The sequence below is a fragment of the Triticum dicoccoides genome, chromosome 5A (genome assembly GCF_002162155.2).
Source record: "Triticum dicoccoides isolate Atlit2015 ecotype Zavitan chromosome 5A, WEW_v2.0, whole genome shotgun sequence".
Classification (NCBI taxonomy): domain Eukaryota; kingdom Viridiplantae; phylum Streptophyta; class Magnoliopsida; order Poales; family Poaceae; genus Triticum; species Triticum dicoccoides.
The window spans coordinates 705571187-705577447 of NC_041388.1; the positions used below are offsets into that span (position 1 = coordinate 705571187).

At 44.2% G+C, this 6261-nt stretch overlaps 1 pseudogene; it reads left to right on the forward strand.

Annotated features, from left to right (window-relative positions):
- Positions 1 to 215: 215 nt before the first annotated feature.
- Positions 216 to 3456, forward strand: LOC119300544 (annotated as a pseudogene).
- The last annotated feature ends 2805 nt before the right edge of the window (positions 3457 to 6261 follow it).

Below are 6261 nucleotides of genomic sequence, written 5' to 3' on the forward strand. Positions count from 1 at the left end.
CGTCAGTCCCACACCGGACCACCCCCGATCCATTACCCACCCCACCAACCGTCCCAGTTCAACCCCACACTGCACCCATCCCCAATCCAGATTCCCCCCACCTCCTCTCCTCTCCTCTGCCACCGGGATCCCCTCCCGGTTCTTCTCCAGAATAAGGCGACAGAGCGAGAAGGGAAAGGGTAAGGGGAAGCAGTGTGTGTCGACGCGACGGAGCAATGGCGGACAAGCCGAGCCGGGAGCTGGTGCTGTACGCCGCCGGCCACATGGCGCTGCTCACCGGGGGCGGAGGGGGGAAGGGCCAGCTCGACTCGTTCGCCTCCATCGCCTCCTACGGCTTCCTCTCCGTCCGCACCCCCGCGGTCAATGGTACCAATCCGCCCCCACCCCCTCTCGCACTTTGCACGGTTGCTTTGCTTTGCTTGCCCCCCATTAAACTAAGAGGCTTCTGGTCTTGTCTCCCAACCCAGAGGATGGAGGGGACAGGAATAACGACTTGATTCTCGAGCTAGCGCAGCTGCTCGACGTGTACGATGCCCTCTACCCTGCCAAGGTGCGATCCTACTCTCCGGGTTTGCGTCTAGGCGAAGTAGTTGCAGAGAGGGTTTGAGTATGCGATGCTGATTGTATTTGTTTCACGTTAGGATGGGGAAATTTCCCGGGTGGATCCGCAGGAGCTAGTAGTCCCCAAGCTATCCGAGAGGCTTGATGTGTGTGTGATCTTTTGCTTTGATTACTATCAGTGTATCCATTGTAAATGCTAGGGCTGACTCTGCTGCTGAACATTCAGGTTCATGGGGCTGAGAGCTGCTATGGTCAGCAATTGCCCCAATGTTAGCTCATTCGCGGCGAATCTTGGCTTCCACGTTTTTGGAACTGAGGATTTTGCCGCGCAGTCAGGTTCTGGCAGCATTTCTAAGGACACTAGAATAATCGACCGGGCGTTCACTCTGCTGGGATTTGCAGAGGGGAATGTACAAGATGCATCTGAATTCGATCTGGTGTTTGTGCATGCCGCAATGGAGAACACGGACAACAAGCTTGGGAAATTAGGGATGAAGACGGATCTCAACCGGCTTGACAAATTGCTGGCTTCAGTCATGGAAGCTGCGCCGGTCGATTCAACTGTCGCTGTCTGTATTCATGTTTCTGTTATCTTGAGCTATGGATCAGCTACTGGAAATAAGGAAGAGACATGCCTCATCTTGAACTCTTCAACCGAAACTGATTCCGACTTGAAGTTACTCCGTCCACGCCAGATCTACACTATGAAAGCAGGAAAGACGTTGGAGGACGTCAGGTAAATGTTGTTCTTAGATAGCAAAAAAACGTCATAACAGATGTTTTGAAGTGCAATCTTTATTGCAGAAAAATGTTCCTTTAGATTCTGTATGTGTTTGATGTGAGTTGAACCATATCATGGCCTTCCATATAAAACCTGTTTGTCATTTCCAGTCAATTTTTTGGTGTACAAAACGACTCTGCAATGGCTCATATCACAACCATTTAGCCATCTCATGAAAGCTAACAGCCACCTTTTGGTTTTGTGAAGTGAAGTTGAAAAATGCCATTCTAATGCATGACAGGACATGACTAAATTATTTTACAGTAGATGCTAGATCAGTCTATGTGGCATTTTGTTGTGTTACACACTCAACATGATGGAGCAATGTATTGTACAATGAAAGCACATCTGTGTACAATGACACGTCTAGACTTACACAAATAACTTTATTATGCATATCCTGCAGGAATCATCATCCAATGCTACTGGCACAGTGGTAACAAGGAGTAACACGTTCTGATTTGGTCAAGGAGTTCTCTTTTGAGGAATTTATAAAGGTCTGCTTAATGCACTTTTTAGAATGTTTGCCTGAATCATAGAAACTTTATCAAATAATACTATATATGCAAGTTTGTTCCCGGGATCCTGTTTATTACTTTGTTTCTTCAGTTGTTTATAATGGACAAACACTGCAGTTCTCCCTTTTCCTAGTGTGGGTACTGGTGCCAGCATTAGAAACATGACGGTACCTTTTTTAGGAAATAGAGTTTGTAGATTAGAATAAGCCATGTAGTATTGATATTAATTCCTTGGGTAGTGGGAAGCTTATGTGATAATATAGTAACTATGGTATTACAAATTCTCAACCTCCTCTTTTGATTCATAACAAAATCATTTCAATAGAATGGCAGGGCTTCTCTTTTGTACAACCAACTTTACCCAATTGCTTCCACAGAGCAACACCGAACTCCACACTTAGCATCATTGTGTTAGTGCAACACCAATTTAGCACTTAGAATCATTGTATTTTGTCATTTAACTTCAGTTCTGTAGGTATGTGACAGATTTATTGCCCGTAAGCTTGTGCAACGGTTTTATGACAAAGCCCTTGTGTTTGGTCTAAAGGCTATGCAAAGCTGTAAGTATCTGGTCCTCAGTAAGCATTTTTACATGACTCTTTTTACCGAATCTCTAGTTTTGACGTCATTCTTACTATTTCGGTTTTGGTGCTACTGCTATACTCTCCTGTAAATTCCTACTATGTGTATATATGAAACCTAATTTTAGTGTTTTTTTAATAAATTAAATTCTCACTTGAGGACAAAAGATAGACCTTGTCTATCTACCCTTGTTCAGTGATGCCATTTTTTGTAGTTCTAATTCTTCTAGGTAGTACCAACAAAGAGCAGACCAAATGATTTCTTCAAGAAAGAGGAAAATCCCATTAACTTTAGAATTCATTTGTCAAGTCTGTGAACTGGCAGGTATATATGTTCAGGCTTCAGTTTGTATAGTCACTATGATCTACCAATAGTAGATTCATGGACTTTGTTATCTTCGAAAACGTGAAAGATATCAAAGTATTGAAGTGACTACTTAGAAAAATGGATAGATAGAAAATTACCGAAAGAATTATGCCTCTAACTCCTTATGTGCTTCGTAGGTGCTGTTTCTTTTTAGGGCTTCCAACACAACAGAATTGCTTCTAATCTTTTGCGTTATCTTTTGTCGTGGAAGTAACTATGTGCTGCTTCAGTGTGTAGTTAAGTTGTGCATTATGGCTTAAATAAGAATCTCGGAAAAAATTGTAGCACATTGGCATCGACATGTACCGCATTGTTTTTCTGTGTCATTCTTCTGAAGAATCTGAAGTTTCTAAATCTCTGTTGGTAATGCTGTAGGCTTGTGGTGGCGACGTTGACGGTCGTCGAGAGGTTAGTGGACTGGATGGTGTCGTGGCTGCCGATGGATTCCTTCGTCCGCTGGTGGTGAGGCACGAGCACGACATCGATCGAGGCCTGCTGGAGCTGAGGGTCAGGGCGAGGGACGTGACGATGTCACAACTCAAGGCGGCGGCCGCTGTCGGTCAGGTGTGGCTCACGAGGCTGCTCGATGTGTTTCGTCGCAGCTGCAGGCCACGTGATCAGGCCAGGCAGGCTTTGCACATTGACTAGGCACACAACACTATGTGATAGGAATTATACATGAGTTGCCGCTAGCTACAATGAGAAATTGTGTGATGGTAGATACGACAATTGTGTGACAAAATGGAATTGCTTCATTTTATTTTTTTAATTCCTAATAAGTTACTAGTAGCGTGGGGAGGAAACTGGGCGCTACTAGTATACAGGATACTAGTAGCATTTGTAGTTTACCAACGCTAGTACTATTTCATTATTGATAGCGCGTGTACGTAATAGCAGTAGCGCGGGTGGAACACACTACTAGTAACTTTTTTAGCTATAGCGTGGGGTAAAAAACGCGCTACTGCTAAAATTTAGCTGTAGCGCCGTAGCAGTAGCGTGGGTTCACGTGCTACTGGTATGCAAAAAACCTACGCTACTGGTAGTGTTTTTCCTAGTAGTGTCAAGAACACGAGAGAGAGAGAGAGAGAGAGAGAGAGAGAGAGAGAGAGATCAAACACATAGCTACTGGTACATACCCTCAGCCCCGAGGGTGAACTACTCCCTCCTCATCATGGAGAGCGTCAGGATGATGAAGATGGCCATCGGAGAGGGATTCCCCCCTCCGACCAGGTGCCGGAACAGGTCTAGATTGGTTTTCGGTGGCTACGGAGGCTTCTGGCGGCGGAACTCCTGATCTAGGTTATTTTCTGGAGGTTTCTGTATTTAGAGGAATTTTTGGCGTAGGTCTCACGTCAAGAAGGTGCCCGAGTCATCCACGAGGTAGGCCCACGCGCCAGGGGGGTGGGCGCGCCCCCCACCCTCGTGGACGGCCCGGGACTCTTCTGGCCCAACTCTTTCACTCCGGGGTCTTCTTTTGGTCCATAAAAATCGTCAAAAATTGGCACGTCAATTGGACTCCGTTTGGTATTCCTTTTCTGTAAAACTCAAAAACAAGGAAAAAACAGAAACTGGCACTGGGCTCTAGGTTAATAGGTTAGTCCCAAAAATCATATAAAATAGCATATAAATGCATATCAAACATCCAAGGTTGATAATATAATAGCATGGAACAATCAAAAATTATAGATATGTTGGAGATTGATGACCCACAAGTATAGGGGATCTATCGTAGTCCTTTCGATAAGTAAGAGTGTCGAACCCAACGAGGAGCAGAAGGAAATGATAAGCGGTTTTCAGCAAGGTATTCTCTGCAAGCACTGAAATTATCGGTAACAGATAGTTTTGTGATAAGGTAATTTGAAATGAGTAGCAAGTAATAAAAGTAAATAAGGTGCAGCAAGATGGCCCAATCCTTTTTGTAGCAAAGGACAAGCCTGGACAAACTCTTATATGAAGGAAAGCGCTCCCGAGGACACATGGGAATTATTGTCAAGCTAGTTTTCATCATGTTCATATGATTCGCGTTCGGTACTTTGATAATTTGATATGTGGGTGGACCGGTGCTTGGGTACTGTCCTTACTTGGACAAGCATCCTACTTATGATTAACCCCTATTGCAAGCATCCTCAACTACAATAGAAGTATTAAGGTAAACCTAACCATAACATGAAACATATGGATCCAAATCAGCCCCTTACGAAGCAACGCATAAACTAGGGTTTAAGCTTCTGTCACTCTAGCAACCCATCATCTACTTATTACTTCCCAATGCCTCCCTCTAGGCCCAAACAATGGTGAAGTGTCATGTAGTGGACGTTCACATGACACCACTAGAGGGATGACAACATACATCTCATCAAAATATCAAACGGATACCAAATTCACATGACTACTAATAGCAAGACTTCTCCCATATCCTCAGGAACAAACGTAACTACTCACAAAGCATATTTATGTTCATAATCAGAGGGGTATTAATATGCATAATGGATCTGAACATATGATCTTCCACCAAGTAAACCAACTAGCATCAACTACGAGGAGTAATCAACACCACTAGCAACCCACAGGTACCAATCTGAGGTTTGGAAACAAAGATTGGATACAAGAGATGAACTAGGGTTTGAGATGAGATGGTGCTGGTGAAGATGTTGATGGAGATTGACCCCCTCCCGATGAGAGGATCGTTGGTGATGATGATGGTGATGATTTCCCCCTCCCAGAGGGAAGTTTCCCCGGCAAAACAGCTCCGCCGGAGCCCTAGATTGGTTCCACCAAGGTTCCGCCTCGTGGCGGTGGAGTCTCATCCCGAAAGCTTGCTTATGATTTTTTTCCTTGATGAAAGACTCCATATAGCAGAAGATGGGCATCGGAGGGCCACCGGGGGGCCCACGAGGCAGGGGGCGCGCCCAGGGGGATAGGGCACGCCCCCACCGTCATGGCTGGTGTGTGGCCCCCTCTGGTACTTCTTGCGCTTAGTATTTTTTATATATTCTGTAAATAACTTCCGTGAAGTTTCAGGACTTTTGGAGTTGTGGAGAATAGGTCTCTAATATTTGCTCATTTTCCAGCCCAGAATTCCAGCTGCCAGCATTCTCCCTCTTCATGTAAACCTTGTAAAATAAGAGAGAATAGCCATAAGTATTGTGACGTAATGTGTAATAACAGCCCATGATGCAATAAATATTGATAGAAAAGCATGATGCAAAATGGACGTATCAAATCGCCCAAGCTTAGACCTCGCTTGTCCTCAAGCGAAAGCCGAAATCGAAAAATATGTCCACATGTTTAGAGATAGAGGTGTCGATAAAAATAAAATACGGACATGAGGGCATCATGATCATTTTGAGAACAGTAACATATATATATAGTGTCATATGATATCTTATGCTAAAGTAACAATTCAATCACAATTTCAAGTATGAATCATAAACTTCATTGAGAACCAACAAA